Consider the following 19,803-nt stretch of genomic DNA (forward strand, 5'->3'; position numbering starts at 1 on the left):
CGGCGTATGGTACTTCTGGAAACCATGACCCCAGACTGTTCCAGGTTGGCCTTCAGGTCTTTGGATGTTTGACGTGGTGTTTTGTCCACCATTCGCACCAACCTTTGAAGACTTCTCTCGTCAAATTTTCTCTTCCCCCCACGTCCAGGGAGGTTCTTGACAGTTCCATGCTTGGCAAACTTCTTAATAACATTACGCACTGTTGAAACAGGGATACCAAGGTCTTTGGAGATGGCCTTATACCCTTTGGAGGTCTTGTGTTTGCTAATTATCACACTTCTGATGTCCTCAGACAGCACCTTTGTCTTCACCATTGCGACGAAGGAACAGGGGATAACAGATGGCTTTTTAAAACACGGAAGTCATCATTCATTGACTAATTCATGTCACATGGGACACAGACAATTTATCACAGGTGATTCTCATTTGTGATTTACCACAGGTGAGTCACAATGTGTTTCCATACTGATTTACAGCAAAGGGTGCCAATACCAGTGACACAGCAAGCTTTAAGTTTTTCTGTTTTTTCCTCCCATTGTTAATTGTTTTAAATTGTTGTTTATCATCTGCTCTTTTGTACCAAACACAAGTTCTCTATAGAACAGAAATGTTTCACTTGACTAATTTTTTTCATTAGATATTCCACATTATGTACTTAAACTTCATGGATGCCAATAATGATGAGCAGGACTGTAACACAGGAAGTCACTTACTGGTGCACTAGTTTGGGGGGGGGGGGGGGGGGGGGGAAAAAAAGGGGGGGGCCCACCAAAGGAAGGAGCTAGTTTGTAGCAAGTTAATTTGGAAGTAATACAGGGAGAAATAGCTTCCTGTAAATATTGCCTGTCATATTATAGCAAGTTCCCTTGGGATATGTGATGTCTTCAAATACATGCCTGAATTTGAGCGTGCAATGTTTCAATCATGGCGATCAGATTTTAACAACATTGACGAAGAAAACTAGTAGCGGCTATGGTGCAGAGGCAAGGCGGGTCATCCCCTAATCGGAAGGTTGTTGGTCCAATCCCCGGCTCCTCCTGCCACATGTAGAAAGTATACTGAACCCTGAATTGCTCTGTGAATGTATATGAATTTGTTCGTTTCTGTTCAATGGGCTTTGCTATCGCTGTGTGAATGTGTGTGAAAGGGCAAATGTGGCATGTTGTGTAAAAGCGCTTTGAGTGGTCAAAAGACTAGAAAAGGCGCTATACAAGTACAGGTCAATTTACCATCTACCATTTACCATTTAATTGAGATCCTGGATCCTGCAGAGGAATGATAACAGCCAGCAATGCAATAAAATCCTCCAGGAGCTTGCTCACAAAATGCTTGACCTAGAGCCTGCCTTTGTAATTGAACAATGGGCAAAAATACTCAGCACTGCCAGACACAGCCTCCAGGACTCATAACAGTATGAAAACCTGCAACCAACTTTGAGATAAGTCTCTTACCTTCCCAGAGACAATGGATGAGGCATCTGCATTTGTCCCTTCGGAAGAACATCATTATTGACTTAACCCAGATTCAAGCTGTTCAGAGAATACCTGTGGCCCATATGTGTGGCTGCAAAATGTCAGTCCGTTATGACAGCTATCCTGTGAATTTTAATGTGTGGGTAATGGACATAACCTATTCCAGTCTAGGGAGAATTAGTGTGTATATGCTATTCACACACAATTTGAATGTTTAAATCTTATTTCTTGTATAATGTCAGCGACAAGGGTTTCTCATGTAAAACCTTGCACAAGATTTAAATAGTTCAACAGGTAGTTCTACACAATACAATCCTGGTTAGATCATTTGGGGAAAATACCATAAGACAATATCAAGGAGGACAGTTTAAAGGAAGAGCTGTTAAGTGTGTAGAAAGATTCTAGAGTCTAGGAATCTCTTAGCTTAATTGTCAGACATCCATTTACACATTTTATCGTATGCAGTTGTCATGATTTAGAAGCTGAACCCAAAAACAAACTCAGACTAGTTGTAATGAACACAAAGTCTTATTTCTTTGATGAGATTAAGGGTGATTTACAGGCTGGCTGAAGGCGAGGGTTTGGGTCCAGGGGTTTAGGTGGTAGAGAAAAACCGGTTTGGAGAGCTGGCTACAGGCAAATCTGGTGGCAAAGGAAACCGAAGAATTTGGCAAGCAGGCTGGCAATCTAAAGACTACACTGGCTATCTTGTTCAAAAGAGCTGAACAAGTTAGAACCACTTTTACAAACAATCTGTTTTCCAGTAGCCATAGGAGAACTTGGCGGACGTGCTGGACGTGTGCTGAGAGATCTCTGGAAAAGATCAGGATATAGATGGATAGATAGATCATTATCGACGGAACCGAGGGCTTGTACCTCCACCGCTTAGCCGCTAGCCTGGCCTTCACCTTCGCTCCAGCTCTTCAGCCTCAGTGCCTCCTCCTCAGCTCCTCAGGTATGTGGTGGAAAATGCCGGCTCGTCCCATTGTTTGGAATGAAGTGATGTCCACCGCTATGTTTTCAATAAAAAGCCAATGTATCCATAGAATATATAAAGTTCTACACAGCAAGTGTAGTATAAGGTTTTACAAGTTTTAAAAAACACACTTAAAATACTAAAAACAACACGACACGGACGGAGCTACTGGATAAGCGTCCTGCTCACACCGGTGCAGGAAGAAAAAGGATATCATCCAGATAAAACACAAAATGTTCTTCCCCGGAGTTCTTGTGCTTTCTCGTCTCGAAGGTTCTCATGGATCCTGCTTGACTCCCATTGCTAATATTACTGATATTATTAGGGACCAAACCAGCGACCGCTGGAGGTCCCTATTGTATTTGCTATGTTTCTTATTCTTACCTATTATTATTTTTAGCGCCTTTGACTGCGTTTTTGCCCCCCTGAACATATACGAAAACTCAAATTTATTTGGCAAAGTTGTCAGGCCTGGTGAAAAATTTTATATTCTATGCGTCGCTTTCGGGTCTGCCACTAGGTGGTGCTACTATTGAGAAAAGTATTTTGACTTTTTTGTTACTTAAAGGAGCATTTAACCCGTCGAAACATTAATATTTATTGAAAGTGGGTTATATATGTAGTCGAAATGTAACATACATTTTGAATTTGGTGCCTATTTGACCGAGAAAAGACAGAAAGTGACTTTAGGGCGCATTTGTATTAAAGACAACACCTCCCACAATGCACAGCTCCGCAAGCCGCTCCCACTAACACTATCAAGGACTACAACAATGTGAATGTAAACCATTTATTTACAGAAATATATCAACAACAACAAAAAGAAATATGTTAACAATGACAGTTATAGTTCCTCCTGAGCGTCCTCAACTTCTTGGTGCCCGCAGTACTGGCCATCTGGAGCTGGATATTTCTGTCGGATAGCCTGCACCACATAAGCGGGTAAAACGACACGATGGCCTCGACCCAATCTCTCGCCTTGCAGGACCCATTCCAGAAAGGCTGTTAGGCGATATTGTCTACAAGACATTGAGCACACAGTTAGCGATGCATGGTCTTTGTGTGTAGCGTGCCACAGTAGTTAGCAATGCAACTGCAAGCTGTTTGTGCAGTAAAGAAGCTAATGTTAGTTCAGTTGGCTGACGTTACGTATTAACCGGGAATAACTTTGTGATAATACTTGAACAAATTGTGTACATACATGCCACGTTGTTATAAGACAGAAAATAGAAACACTCACTTTACAGTCAGACGTCCGTGTGTCCGTAGGCGCACAGCGAGAGCACAGGCACCAGCAGTCCGCCCCAGCTCGAGCCAGTCCGGGCTCCTCGTCCGCGACAGGCAGGTCCTCTGCCTCGGCTGCAGAAGCCTCAGCTGCCTCCTGTTCAGCCTCAGCTGCTCTTCGCTATATTGCAGCTCATAAAGGTAGCAAAAATTTCGAAATTTCTTCCATATTAGATAGATTACCATATTCGTAACATCTGGCTCGTCAGCGCCTCCGCTTAGCTTCCAAACAAGATGGCGGTTATATTTTTTAGTTTCTGCAAGTGAAGTCCCACCCACTGCTCTGTAATAGGTCTGTAGCGTGAGTGAAAAAAAATGAGGAAGTAGCGTTTTATAGTCTCACCCCCTCTACAGAGATATGAGTCTTCCCGCTTCCAATGACGCAAAATGATGATTTTTACATCATTGGAAGTGCAACATTAAAATCCTTATTTCTCCCCTCTCAGGGAAAGTGAGGGAATGATGCACGATCATTCAAAAATATGACTGGGGTTCTAATGATACAAAGCTTAATGCAAATGGGTGAAGTGTCCCTTTAATAACTCCCACATCGTTTGTCGCACATTCAAAAACCTTATATCCACGCGTTTGGTGAATGGAGCTGAATCTCCCCATATAGACCCGATTTGCACAAAAATTACCCACCTAATTTGAAAATTTTTTAAATTTCAAAAAATAAGCACTGTTGGGTATTGAACCCTGAAACTGGTGGAAATCAGCCACTACAGGGCTCCGGTCAGAGAACACGCAGTCATCAGTTTGTTTACAGTCTTTACTGCCAGAATGAGTATGGTACAAACGATGCAGTATGATGGTGCATAACAGATTAGTTTCTGAAATAAACACAGAAACACAATTGGGTTATTACTCATAACCAACATTAATATGTGCACTTAATTACTATAAATGCATACTTGCATATACATATATGTAAGTAATAAACACGAACACTAACAGTGAACCACTACATTTCTAAAGTGACAATGAAGCCATGTTACACTTCCACAATAAGACAGCCAAGCTAGCTAAGCTGGCCCGTTAGCTCAACACACAGCTAATACGGTCACAGACTAGTTGCTGGAACAACTCCTCACTGATATTGCAGAAGTTCATCAAACACACTTAACATAAGTCTGGAGTGAGAACTACGTTATATCACCACATTCATTTCACAGTAGCAATAATTATAACTTACATCGTCAGTGACTTCTGCACCAATAACAGCATAAAAGAAATGAGCGAAAAGAGGGAAAACGACCGCTCTGTACTTTCAAAATAAGAGTTGTGGTTTCAAAATAAAAGTCTCTGAACCAAATATCTCTGAACATGAAGAATGCACAACAGCCGCCCCCACATTTGAGTAGCAAATGTGCAATAACAGGAATTCTTCAAGTGTCCTTTGTATCATCCTTGAGGGCAGGTAGCTGTATCAAGCGAGCAACGGGTCTTGTGTAGACTTTACCTTTAACCAGAACCTCTGCGGTTCTGACACATCCGTCCTGGCTAGTGACTGTTTTAACGACCCTCCCGATAGGCCATTGAGCTCTGGGGAGTGATGGGTCAACAATTAGCACAACTGTGTCTACAGCCATGTTCTCTGATGACTTCTGCCACTTCTGTCGTGTGTGAAGAGTTGGCAGGTAGCTCCGTGTGAACTGGATCCAAAACTGGTCTATAAGCACCTGACAGTGGCGCCATCTGCGCCGCCCCATGTCAGCTGGGACATAGGCCACTTGAGGTAGCGAGGCATCACACCGCCCCATGAGAAGGATGTTAGGTCTAATGGGGTCAGGGTCGGTGACATCCGCTGACACATAACCTAGTGGTTTAGAGTTTAGGATCCCCTCAACTTCCACCAAGGCTGTGTATAAGACGTCCTCTGAAATTGCTTGACTCCCCACCGCGACTTTAAGGCCAGCCTTGATTCAACGGACTTCCCTCTCCCATGCACCACCAAAGTGAGGAGCGTTTGGTGGGTTGAACCTGAAGACAATCTGATTTTCTGTCAGTTGTTCTTTCAACTGTGGTTCTATGGCTGCAAAGACTCTGCGGAGTTCCTGTGCAGCACCGCGGAAGTTAGTACCGCAGTCTGACAGAATATCCTTTGGTCGGCCACGTCTGGCGATGAACCGATGAAGAGCAAGGAGGAAGGCATCCACATCCATGGAGTTGAGGAGTTCAATGTGAACAGCACGGGTCGTGAGGCACTTGAAGATGCTACCCCAATACTTTTCTGTTCTCCTACCAATCTTGACTAGGTAAGGTCCAAAACAGTCCACACCTGTTGAGTAAAAGGGTGGGACCATCCATGGGACCTTTGGCTGAGCTCTCCATCGCTGGCAGGATGGGCAGTTGAGTTGGTGGTGTCTGACAGCCTGCCGTCCTCGCAAGATCCAGTACTGTCTTCGCAGTTCTGCAAACACCCGCTCTGTGCCAGGGTGCAACAGACGTTCATCCATGTCCTTTATGAGGAGCTTGGTTGCGGGTTGCTTCGGATCCAACACAATGGGATGAATCTCTCCTATGCTCGAGTCCTGCAGCCTGCGCAGCCTCCCTCCCACTCGGAGGATACATGTTGAGGAGTCCCACTCTGGAGCAAGGCTGGCCAGATGACTGTGGTTTGGCACAGGTTTTTGTGCTGTGAGGGCATTAACTTCTTCTGGAAAGCTTTGGACTTGACACCCTCTCAACAATAGGATCTCTGCGTCTCTGTGACTAATGGGATGGCTATCCACTGCCGCCCCTTGAGCACCCTGACATGCCTTCTGGGTTGCTTCCACCAGCTCCTTCCATGTGTTGAACTGGGAGGCATCGGGAATACTGATTTTGGGTTCTACCACTGTGAAGCTGCAGAAGGTGGTGCCCTTCAACTCTGATGAACCTGCTGTCGCTTGCTCCGGCCTCTTTGGCCAGTGTTCAGCACTCTGGAATGGGGGCCCTTGGCTCCAACGATTAAGCCCAGCCAGAGCCAAGAGTGGCTTACCCCTGGTAATGTCGTCAGCAGGATTGTTATGGGTGTCGACATACTGCCAAGCCTGTCGGTCAGTCAGCTCTTGTATCTCTGACACGCAGGTTCCTACAAATACCTTGTATCTGCAAGAGTCTGATTGGAGCCACTCCAGTACTGTAGTGGAGTCCGACCACAGGGTTGTCTGCTGGATGGTGAGGGTTGTTTCCGTCTCTATGAGCTTGGACAGTTGAGCTCCAGCTAATGCAGCACAGAGTTCCAAGCGGGGCATAGACTGTTGTCTCTTAGGGGTAACTCTTGACCTAGCCATCACAAAGGTGGAGTGAATGGTGTCTCCGACACAAACTGTGAGGTAAGCTACTGCCCCATATGCCCGTTCGGAGGCATCACAAAAGACATGTAGGTCATACACCATGTTTGTGTCTGCTACAGATACTGGCAAGTAGCAGCGGGGGAATGAAACTTCACTGTGATGTTGCAGCTCATTCTCCCACATCTCCCAGGCATGTTGGAGAGCTGAAGGTAGGTTGGGGTCGTCCCATCCTCTCTGCCTGGACCAGAGCTGCTGGATGAGCACCTTGGTGCGTGTTGTGAATGGCACGATGAACCCCAAAGGGTCATACTGACTGGCCAGTACTTGATATGCTGTTCTCATTGTCAGTGCTGTGTGCTTGATGAGCTGGTACTGGTAGCTAAGAGTGTCAGTGGCACAGTTCCACCTGAGGACTAAGGCAGGCTCCATTGGGTCGGTTCAGTTCTGGCTTAACCACTGTTCTGTAGCTGAAGATCTTGCCCCTGTGGGAAGATGTGCCACCACAGCTGGTTGATTATTTGCCCACTGTCTGAGATCAAACCCTCCTTCAACCAGCAGGCTACGCAGTTGGTTTATTCTCTGTGTGGCAGCAAGTATGGTTGGAAAACTCTCAAGGCAATTGTCCACATAGAAACTTTGTTGCACTGACCGTAGGGTATCAGGATGGCTTTCCTGATGATTACGAATATGCTGTTGCAACGCGAAGATGCAACAACATGGGCTGCTTGTTGTGCCAAATGGCAGCACCTGCCATTCATACACATCCGGTGGGTCTTCACAGCGCAGGTCTCTCCAGATGAACCGAAGAAGTGGTTTGTCTTCAGGCAGCAGACGGACCTGATGAAACATTGCCCGGATATCTCCACTCACAGCTACCTGGTGCTGTCTGAAACGTAGGAGGACACCTAACAATGATGGGCCCAGCGTTGGTCCAGGTAGGAGTTGGTCGTTCATGGAGACACCTTGGTGCCTGAACGAGCAGTTGCAGACCAGTCGTGACTTGTTGTTGTGGCACACCCAGCCTGGATGAGTTTACTGATCTCAGCTGAGTAGATGGCCGCTTTCTCTGGATCCCTTTTGAGCCGCCTCTCTGTGGCCCTCAGGTGAGCTATGACAGCATGTGTGGAACTATTGAGTTTAGGTGCTCCTCTCCTCCTCAAGAGGGGGGTCACATAGCGCTTAACACTGTCAATGTCAACACGCTGTGTTTTCGTTACCAGAACGTCCATGGCTTCCTGATCCTCACGGGAGCGAACAACCATTCTCTCATTCCAAAAGGGCAGAACGTCAAGTTGCCATAACCTTTCGACGTTTCGATACAGAAGGTCTTCAGGGCTAGTGACCGAGGTGAAGAGGCACTGTTGCACTGGGGTCTGTTCTGGTGCACACCCGCCAGTACCTTGCAATGCCCATCCGAGGGCGGTATGGATGGCTATGGGTCCACCATTTGTTCCTCTGCGAACTGGCTTAGTGGCGGTGATAAGATGCACATTATCTGACCCAAGCAACACCAGTGGACGGGCATTGATGACTGCAGTGGGACCCCACGTAGGTGAGCATGCCATCTTTGGAGCGTCTGCACTGGATAGGTCTGCTCCACCAAGTCTAGGCCCGAAGCAGTAAATGCTCCCTGCACCTTGTAGCGCTTCTGTGGGTTTGCTTTGGAGGATATTTCAAAGCTGACCTTTGACCCCTGTAGGTGTGTGAGATCTGTCCGCACAGTGCGTAGGTCGAGAGTCTCACACTCACCATTCAACTGGAGCTGCTCGACCACAGTTGGTAGAATGATGGTCCGTTGTGCTCCATCATCTAGGATGGCGAAGGTCTCCATTGACCTAGAATTGTTATGCAGCCGGACTGGAACCACCTTCAGGAGCACTTTGCTCGAGGCAATGCTGGGTGTCAGATAAACTCGACTCTTTGAGGTTCTCGGATCGATGAAGCGACGTTGGACTGCGTCATGAAGGACCTGGAGGTGTATTCCACCGCAGTCGCTGCAGGGTTTCTTAAGATTACATGACTCAGGTACATGGGCACGTGCACACTTCCAGCAGCGCTTCCCTTCTGCTATCCACTTCTCTGTGTCTGCCGCTGACTGTTGTTTGATGTTTTGGCAGCGACTGATGTAATGTTATTTGCTGTCACAGAAGAGGCAGTGTACTTTGAAAGGTTTCTTGTTGTTGGTTGTCGAAGAATTACTGTATGTACTTGGCTGTGTGTGCTCTGCACCGTGATACACAGCTACGTTTTGACCTCTGCCCTTAGGCTGGAACTTCTCCTTCTCATTAACAGAAGGTTTGTCGAGTTGATAGCGCTGCACTAGTCTGCTGGACAGGCGCTGCTGCTGGGCTTTTCCCTGTAGCCATCCATCCAAGTCCTGCAGGTTGTAGGGATTGAGGGTTGTGCTGTTGAGCTTGCCCTGTAGTTGCAGATATTCGATGAACCCATCCCTATGATACTTGGTAGCTTACTTAGTAAGCGGTCGACGTGAGAGCAGCAGTTCAGTTCCATACCCCGGGGCCCCTCCAAGGATTGCAGCATGCTTACTAGGAGGTGGACTCGAAGGGCGAAGCTCTGGAAGGTGCGGGCGTCACCGGGCTTCACATCAGAGGTGGTTAGGATAGCTGCTATTTCACTCTGTGCCAGCTGATGTGGTTGACCATACTGGAGTTGCAAAGCTTGCATGGTTGCTGAGTATGGGTATGGGTGGTGGCGGCAGGACTGACTAATCATCTGTGCCTCAGGCAGCTTGAGGTGTTCGAGCAGCACATGATATTTGTACTTCTCCGACAGCTCCAAATGAGGTTCCAGCAGGTTGTCTAAGGCTAGCTTCAAGTTAGCAAACTCCTTCTCACTATCTATTGAGAAGTCTGGGATTCTGGGTTTTGGCACCCCATACGATGAGTGATGTGGCAGGCCAAAGCTGGTTGGAGCTGCAGTCTTGTTTGATGGCAGCTGAGGTTGTATGGCTGCAGGCAAGTTTCCCACCAGTGGAGCAGATAATGGCTGCTGAAGTGGCACTATTGATGAAGGCAGAGGAGCATAGTTGGGCAGACTATGGCTCGGAGAAGCCTGAGTTGTCGCTTGTGGTGGAGGATAACGCTGTGCAACTGGATAGCTGTAAGCCACAGCCTTAGGTGTATAGGTGTGGGCTATAGCAGCAGATGGCTGTTGCACCTGGGGCTGAAGTCCCTCTCTAGCATCATCATAGTGGTAAGATAGCCCTGCAGCTTGTGGTTGCAGAGCGTCTGACTTGGTCATGTGCTGCACTCCTTGCGTTGGCGTTACCATAGCGTATGATGAGATGGCAGAATAGGGGGAGTCTGGACACTTTGTCGAGGCTGGATATATTGGTGCGAATGCAGAATTTGATCTGTCAAATTCCGCCATAGGTGTGAGGACTCTCACCTGTGTCCCACTCTCTGGTCCCACGGACTTGCATCCTTTAGTGAGTCCACCAGCCTGAGGCTCCACATTGTATGCCTGCTTTGCTAGTGACGATGGAGAATGGCTTGGGTAGGCAAAGGATGTATGGGGATGAAGCGCTGAGGGTGACAGAGTGGGTGGTGGTGTAGCACTCTCCCTGTTGTGATGATCGCCATCTACCTCTTCTTCCTTTAAGAAGGAAGCAATGTGTTCCAGTAGCTCCTGGCGGCGACGCTGTCGGGTTTCATACTGCTGGAGTTTGTTGGTGAGCTTGGCTACTTTATCATTCTCATCCCTCTCATTCCTTGAGATGGATTCAATGAGTGTTTTAAGTGAAGCAGTGCTCAGCATGTCACCTGGGCGCAGGCTGTGTGAGGCTACGTGTCTGTCCAGATGAGAGGCTACCTCCATATGGCCACTGTCTGCTGCGGCTGCTGCCCCTCTCTGCTCCTCTGACTCTCTCTCGGTAGGGCGGGAGGAAAGGGCAGGTTGCTGAGTATTGTAGGCCAGGATGTAGTCCTCAAGATGTCTGGGTGGGTAGCGATGTCTCACATGGCGCTGGTGGTCCTCATGATGTGATAAAGACTCATGATGTGACTTATCTTCTGATGACATTTCTGCAGTAGCCAATTATCCAGCTCGAAGGACCTTTGTTGGGTATTGAACCCTGAAACTGGTGTGTGGGTGGAAATCAGCCACTACAGGGCTCCGGTCAGAGAACACGCAGTCATCAGTTTGTTTACAGTCTTTACTGCCAGAATGAGTATGGTACAAACGATGCAGTATGATGGTGCATAACAGATTAGTTTCTGAAATAAACACAGAAACACAATTGGGTTATTACTCATAACCAACATTAATCTGTGCACTTAATTACTATAAATGCATACTTGCATATACATATATGTAAGTAATAAACACGAACACTAACAGTGAACCACTACATTTCTAAAGTGACAATGAAGCCATGTTACACTTCCACAATAAGACAGCCAAGCTAGCTAAGCTGGCCCGTTAGCTCAACACACAGCTAATACGGTCACAGACTAGTTGCTGGAACAACTCCTCACTGATATTGCAGATGTTCATCAAACACACTTAACATAAGTCTGGAGTGAGAACTACGTTATATCACCACATTCATTTCACAGTAGCAATAATTATAACTTACATCGTCAGTGACTTCTGCACCAATAACAGCATAAAAGAAATGAGCGAAAAGAGGGAAAACGACCGCTCTGTACTTTCAAAATAAGAGTTGTGGTTTCAAAATAAAAGTCTCTGACCCAAATATCTCTGAACATGAAGAATGCACAACAAGCACGCTATAAAATGAACACTTCCTGTACATTTTTCGTCAAAAATGGAAGTGGACCATTTCTCCACATTGGTATGTCCGATTTACACCAAGCTTGGGTCCATAATTCAGTTTAGTCCATGTCTTCCTTAGGAATCGTGCACAATTTCAAGCCATCGTGGCACTCTTTAAAATGAAGAAGTTTATATCTCCGCGTTGGCACATGTGATTTAAGTGATACTTGGTACAATGCTTGCCCACGGCTCCCTGAGGCTTACCTAAAAGGAAAAAAATCACGCCACTGGGTGGCGCTCTGGTGGCAGTGTAAATCACTGTGCGGAGACCGTAATAGTTATAAATATGAAATTTACAAGGCACATGTAGACTGGTGCCTGAAGCTCACATACCAAAGATTGTGTTTGTCGTGTTTGTAGCGCCCCCTACAGGATAAAAAAAACTCCTCCTAGGGAATTTATCGGATCAACTTCAAATTTAATCAGCGCAATCTAAAGACATTCATGATTAAAAGTTGTGTTATTTACGACATTCCGTCAAACGGCGTGTCCGTGGCGTGGCATCAAAGTCAGCCGTTTTGAATTCCGTGCTCATTTTCTATGATTTTTCACCTTGTATTTGAACGAACTCCTCCTAGGGAATTTATCAGATCAACTTCAAATTTAATCAGCGCAAATTAAAGACATTCATGATTAAAAGTTGTGCTATTTATGACATTCCGTCAAACGGCGTGCCCATGGCGTTGCGTTGAATTTCGACCATTCACCATGAACAGATTGTACACTGAACAGTCTCGCCCTGAACCACGTCCTCATAACTTCAGCGTACGTGGTCCAATCTCAATGAAACTTCACCTTTGATAACATTCCTGCCTTCAACACGTCTACATGACAATATTCAGACATAGTAATAACGCCACCTACCGGCAACAGGAAGTAAGCGATGTGTGGCGATTTTGAGCTGATTTACGTGAGATTTTCATGTTGTGGTCCGCACGTGTTATGACGGCACGTGACAGGGCCGCAGCACGCCCCGGGTTGCATGGAGTGCGAGGTCCCGTCCAACGCTGCTTGCAGCTTTAATTAGGGATCGAGCACTGACAAGTGCAAGACCCTATTGTTCCTCTGGGAATTAATATTATTCTGCCCCTTCTAACGCATATTTGGCCCCCGCAACATGCTCAAAAAGTCATGAAAATTTGCACAAAATTCAAACGTATCGAAAATACCGATAGACATTGTCCCCATGCACGGGCGCCGCCAAACGGCTAAGCCATGCCCCCCAGAATCAGCCCCCAAGACACGTAAGGCCCACATGTACGAAAATTGGTATGCATGTGTATCATGATAAAAGAAGCAGAAAAGTCTCAAGGACCCATACCTCAAACCCAACAGGAAGTCAGCCATTTTGGATTTTGTGGCCATTTTTGGCGATTTACACACGTTGTATTTGAACGAACTCCTCCTAGGGCATTTATTGGACCGACTTCAGATTTGGACACAGCCATCTAAACACATTCCCCATTAAAAGTTGTGCTCCCCAGTTGTTTCCGTTGAACATCGTGGATGTAGCGTGGCGTGGCGTCCCGTGTCGTGCAATTTCAAACCTTCGCCATGAAAGAGGGATTAATCATAACTTCTATGTACATGATCCGACTGCAACGAAACTTCACATGTTCAATAAGAGTCCCGCCCTGAACACGTCTATGTGATAATATTCAGTAATAGTCAGAGCGCCACCTAGTGGCAACAGGAAGTATCACATTTGATACTTTCATGTTCTACTCCTAGCAGGATGATCAGATCCAGCTGAAATTTACTTATAAAATGCAAAACACATTGTTGATGATATGTGATGACTGTGGTGAGTGGGCGTGTCTGTGGCGTGGCGGGAAATGTTGATGTATCGCCACAAAACACGAATTTGCTATAACTTGAGTGTACATTGTCCAATCGGCTCCAAACTTCACTTGTCTGATAAGAGTCCCGCCCTGAACATGCCCATGTGATAATATTCAGTAATAGTGAGAGCGCCACCTAGTGGTGAAAGGAAATGTCATTTTTTTATACTTCCATGTTCTACTCCTAGTAGGATGATCAGATCAAGCTGAAATCTAGTCAGGAAATGCAAAACATGTTATTGATGATATTTCTTGATTGTGGTGAGTTCTTATTAAAGGGCGTGTCCGTGGCGTAGTGTCAAACTTTGATGTACCGCCAGAACACACAAAGTTGCTATAACTTGAGTGTACATAGTCCAATCGGCTCCAAACTTCACTTGCCTGATAAGAGTCCCACCTTGAACACTTCTATGTGATAATATTCAGTAATAGTGAGAGCGCTACCTAGTGGTGAAAGGAAATTTATTTTTTGTACTTCAAGCATATTGACCAGATCCAGCTGAAATTATGTGAGAAGTGCCTTAGGAGCATGAGGATCACATATTATGAATTTTAAGAATTTGCATGGAACCATGTTGCCATGGCGACACGGCAAAAATAAAAAATAATCACACTTTTGGGGGGACTAACCATGCCTGAAAACTCATGAAACTTTGCACAGCATTCGGTGGTTCTGAACGCCGAGGTATTGTCTTGGTCCCGTGGATGGGCGTCGCAAAATGGCTTAGCCACGCCCCCCAGAGTCAGCCCCCAAGACACGTATGACTGACATGTATGAAAATTGCTACGCATGTGTATCATGATAAAAGAAGCAAAAAAGTCTCTTGGACCCATACCTCAAACCCAACAGGAAGTCGGCCATTTTGGATTTTGTCGTGATTTGCACACGTTGTATTTGAACGAACTCCTCCTAGGGCATTTATTGCACTGACTTCAGATCAGACACAGCCATCTAAACACATTCACCATTAAAAGTTGTGCTCTTCAGTTTTTTTCGTCAAACTTCCTGCCCGTGGCGTGGTGTCCCGTGGCATCCAATTTCGATCCTTCGCCATAAAAAGAGGGATTCGTCATAACTTCTGCATACATGATCCGACTGCAACGAAACTTCACATGTCTGATAAGAGTCCCGCCCTGAACACATAGTGATAGCGCCACCTATGTTGTAGTCCGCACTTGTTACGACGGCACGTGATGTGGCTGCAGCACACCCCGACAGCATGTGATGCGGTCACAGCACACCCCGACGCGCGCCGGGTGCGAGATCCCGTTCAACGCTGCTTGCAGCTTTAATTATTATTATTACTACAATTCTGTCCATCTGTCTTCACTTCTGTCTCTGTCCTTCTGTCTTTATCTCTCTCTCTCTCTCTCTCTCTCTCTCTCTCTCTCTCTCTTTCCCTCTCCCCAACTGGACAGAAAGCCACCCACCTAGAGCTAGGATCTGTCTGTGGTTTCTGCCTCTTAAAAGGAAGTTTTTCCTTGTTGCCATCGCCAAGTGCTTGCTCATGGTGCTAAAATAAAATAAATAGGTACTACCCTTTCAAATGTTGGTACTTAACACATCCCAGGCATGACAACATTAAGAGACACTAGCCTAGTGCTTATGGCAGATGATGGCTCATTTCATTTTAGTGTTTACTGTGGTGCTTTTCTTCCTGTCAAATCACATGCACACATGTTGTATGTGAATGTGTGGTGGGAATACTGAGCAGCAGCTGGATAGTAAAGAAGCAGCTCTATCCTCTGTGGTGGAGGAAGAAGACTCTTTCACACTTCTGAACTCTCCTAATACCACAGTAACACTACAGCATGTGAGATGTCACACAGCCTACCTATGACTGACTCACACTGTAGGCAGACAGAAACATTGACACACACTCATAGACTAAAGTAAACTATACTATATAAACCTTTTTGCCTTTCCTAATTCATCTGTCCAGGGGGTTAAACTAACCACCTGGGTTACTCCAGCCATCACCTTTGTACTCTGAAGGACTGCTTGCTTGTTATGTCTGCTGTATAGGAACTTAAGCTTCCTCTGCTGTCAGTCAGAGTGACACACAGAGGGGTAAGGGCAAGATACTTTATAAGTATGAGAATGAAAGTTGATCAGCAAGGGCCAGATTGAGAATGTAATAAAAAGAGAAAATTAGTCAGGGTTGGTGGGGAGATGGTGTAGGTATATTTCCTTACAAGAGCAGCAGAACAAAGAGTGCTTTGTGTGGAGTGCTGCGAGAGTGAAGTGGAGCCAAGGCTAAGGAAGTGTTTAACAGTGCACACTGACTGCATTCCTGCTGTGTGATTACGAGCAACTTCTAATTTATTCTCCTCCAGACTTAACTCTGCACTGTCCTCCTCCTGCTTTCCTGACTCGCTTTTCCTTCCTTAGGTATTTCTTTTCTAAGGATTCTGAACCTGTCCACTGTATTAAGGTTTGGGAAAGGAAAATCAATGCTGTGTTGCCTGACAATGTTCCATTACTCTAAGGTTATGTTACATAAACGTCCCCCTCTGTTTCTCTCTGTATAATGATGCACTGTTGCAGTTATTCAAATTTGTGGTTGGTTGAAAGAGGGCATGGTACTGGCAGAAAAACACATTTTCTCAAAGACTGGAAGATCACTGCTGCACCGTGTTTCAGAAACTGGTTGAATGACCTTTCAGTTTCAGTCACTTATTTACATGGAGAAACTGTGATGTCACCATAAAGGTGTCTATTTGGGACAGGCGTTTATTCCTTTAGCACAAAACTCTTGTTTAGCACAGATTTAAATACTCTCTAATTGTGCTGCTTCTCTTGAGTTTTGTTCAGTTTGTTCAACTAACAGCTTACAGTAAATTTCAGATCGTACTTTTTTCTCTGTGCTGCCACAACGAAGATTTAAGGCAGCCAGCGTACAGCCGCAATATCAAAATTTACTTCACATGAGAATATATGGATATGGAATAGTTACCCTCTGATATGGATGTCACAAGCAATGAAGGCGTCACAGCACGTGTGCCATCACTAGTTAACATTATGGCAGTGGGATGAGATGTGAGTGGGAAGAGGTATAGGAGGGTGGCCTGGTAGGGCAAAGGACGACAGGTGAAAAGTGGCCCAGAATGAATAACCCTCTCAAAGCGATCAAAGCTGGGACTGGCAATTCAATTGTAAGAGGATATTGGTGTTTCCTTAGGCTTCCTCTGCTTCCTGCCCAGCAGCTACCCCTGCCCACTCCCCCTGCCACTCTCAAGTCTCAAATGGCAACAGGGGCACCATTATACTGTGCCTGCCATGGCTTCTTGCACAGACTCATGGCGGGCAGACACAGGAGGGTATGCAGCAAGACTAAATTGTCTCTCCTAGTTGGACCTCTCTGCACCTCTGTCCTCGTATCTCATTTTTTCTGTCAGTACATACTGAAATGTATTTAAAATTGCATTGCAACTGCATTCCACAAACTATGATTCTTACATTTCTGATTGTAAACAAATAATATCCAGAGTAACATGTGGTCAACATTACAGCTGTTAGCAGGTTATTTTTCACGTTGGACAAAGCTGTTTTCCCTTGCCTCTCAACTTTAGGCTATGCTGGGTATATTCAGCCACATAAATCCCTAGAATAATACATTTGCCGGGTATTTATCTGCTGGACACCCAGATAGACATGATAATTTTTGCTCCTTTTCTGACATTCTTCCTGCAAGATACAACACTAACAATACAGCGAGGCGAGAAAGCTTCTCCTGCCTCGAGGGCAAGAGGATATAACTTCACCCAGTGCTGACACAGCTCTGTGAAGAAATGTCCGGTTTTGCAAGACTGTGAGAGACACAACAATATATCAGAAATGCTGAGTGAAAGAAGCATTGCTTGAATCCCAAGGCAAATAACAAATGCTGCTTCTACTGTTTACTATCTGTTTTCCAGCGCGTCTGTGATATTGAATGTGACACATTAGAAAACGAACGGAAAGGCAAATTCATCTAATGGCAATAGAGAGGAGTCAATTGCCTTTTTATAAGTTGACCTGCATTTAAAAACTTATGCTAATTCTGGTGTACCCCAAACACTGTAACTGTTAAACCCAGCAACCTACAAGTTAAGTACTTCTTCTTCTCTCACACACTGAATCTCTTGATGTCTTTGTAAATTACAACTCCAAATGGTCAATTCTGCTGACACTTGATTTGACAGTTGTGTCTCTCTACAGCCACACAACCATCAATCCTGTTATCTTCTTACCTTCCTCCCTCTCCTTACCAGGGATCGAGTCCATGAGATAAAATAATGGATAAGATAGACTTACTTGCTGAGTTACTTACTGATTCCACACTGGGGAATTTCACTTATCACAGGAGCTCCAGAGTCACAACACAATAGATAAATAAATAAAATAGAAGAATACAACATACAATAGAAACAGAAAACTAAGAATAAGAGTCATATATGGACTATATACAGCTTTTTATATACAAATGTGATTAATGGAACATTGTACATGTCACAGGAGGAGGTCGTGGCACTGTGTTTACAGTGTATATATATTTATACACGAAATCTAAGGCCATAATATGAGGCTAATGCTTCATTAATACCATAGAACACCCTGGGAGTCTCATTAGTGATACTAGAACAATATTTTTTTTCAATATCTTGCTTTGAGAAATATGAAAATGTTTATGTACAATAGGAAGTGTGTTAAATTTTATAAAGACCTTTACTGAAATAACACTGTGTACTGATCAAGTTCCCTGAGAACAAATTCTCATTTACAATGACGACCTGGGCAATAGGCAGCGATAGAGGTCGATACAAGACATTATAGTATACAGAGTGTGTGTGTGTAAGATAAGGGACCCAGACAACTTTTAAGTCTGTGTTGAAATTATGTTATGTTAAAGTCATCCAACCAAAGTTAAAGCTGACCTAAGCACTAGGATTTCCTGTGTGTGTGTGTGTGTGTGTGTGTGTGTGTGTGTGTGTGTGTGTGTGTGTGTGTGTGTGTGTGTGTGATTTGTGTGTGTGTGTGTGTGTGTATTGTGTGAGTGTTTGTAATCAGCCTTGGTCCAAACATTCTACCAAGAGCTGTCGTAAAACACAGAGCCATGTCACCAGTTACTGACCAGTGACTTTAGCACATGTGACCAGTTACTGACCAGTTACCTTAGCACAGGATGGCCTTCCCTACAAACAAAAATGCCCTGCAACGGTGTGATTATAATGCTTCATTTGTGTCACTGTAACGTTACCAGTAGTTACTTTGCTGCTACATTGTTGAAATGTTACAATGCAACAGGTATTTTATGGTGTTATACAATGTCTGTTCAACATCCTCTGCAAGACATTACTTGTACTTTATAACCTGACTGCAACATTGCTCAAATGTGACAATTTACCTAGGTATTATAGGTTGTTGTTCAAAGTCTGTGCAACTGATGAAATGTCATAATTACCCAGCAAATTGTTTCTACTGTTTGCTGCACCCCCACAGCCAGCACATAAAAGGCAGCGAGCTGCACACTCACCATGCTGCTGCAAGTGAACAAAAAACAATAAGAGTAATTTATTAATGTAATCCACACAAAAGATGTACTGGCAAGGAATATAAACACTAAATAGATTACAGTTAATTCAGGTAACTCAAGCAAAGAACTGCAGGATGCATTTAAAAGGGAGAGAAAAATTCCCTGGATAAAGCAACAAGATCAAGAAAGATTACAGACGAGTTTATTACCCTACTTTTTTTATTTTGCAACAAAAAAAGAAAAAAACAAAGAAACAGCTAAGCTATTCACTTATACTATATAGGAAAATACAAGGTATTGGATCGGGACTCACTATCAGCAGATACTCAAAAATAAATGACTTGGCTCAGGATCAGGGGCAAAAATGTTTCATACTGGACCACTGATTTTTTGCAGAGGACATTAAACAAGGTAATATTTTGTTTGTTTTTCACGTTAGGAAAATTATTAAATCTAAAATATTTTAAATGATATCTCTCCATCCATCCATCTCAATTTCGTTTTATCCTTTCCTGATCATGAATACCAATTCCATCTCATCTCAATTTCTTTTTATCCTTCCCTTTCCTGATTTTATCCTTTCCTGATCATGCATACCAATTCACTGACACTAGGCCACCTGTCAGCCAATCACTG

At 44.7% G+C, this 19,803-nt stretch overlaps 1 long non-coding RNA gene across 1 annotated transcript; it reads right to left on the reverse strand.

Annotated features, from left to right (window-relative positions):
• Positions 1-3,224: 3,224 nt before the first annotated feature.
• LOC127351269 (uncharacterized) lies at positions 3,225-3,871 on the reverse strand. The gene is made up of 2 exons (XR_007880825.1): positions 3,689-3,871; positions 3,225-3,467 (listed from the first exon to the last, which is right to left on the reverse strand). It is a non-coding gene; the product is annotated as an uncharacterized LOC127351269 (long non-coding RNA).
• Positions 3,872-19,803: the final 15,932 nt, after the last annotated feature.

Source organism: Dicentrarchus labrax, unplaced genomic scaffold (genome assembly GCF_905237075.1).
Source record: "Dicentrarchus labrax unplaced genomic scaffold, dlabrax2021, whole genome shotgun sequence".
Taxonomy (NCBI): Eukaryota; Metazoa; Chordata; class Actinopteri; family Moronidae; genus Dicentrarchus; species Dicentrarchus labrax.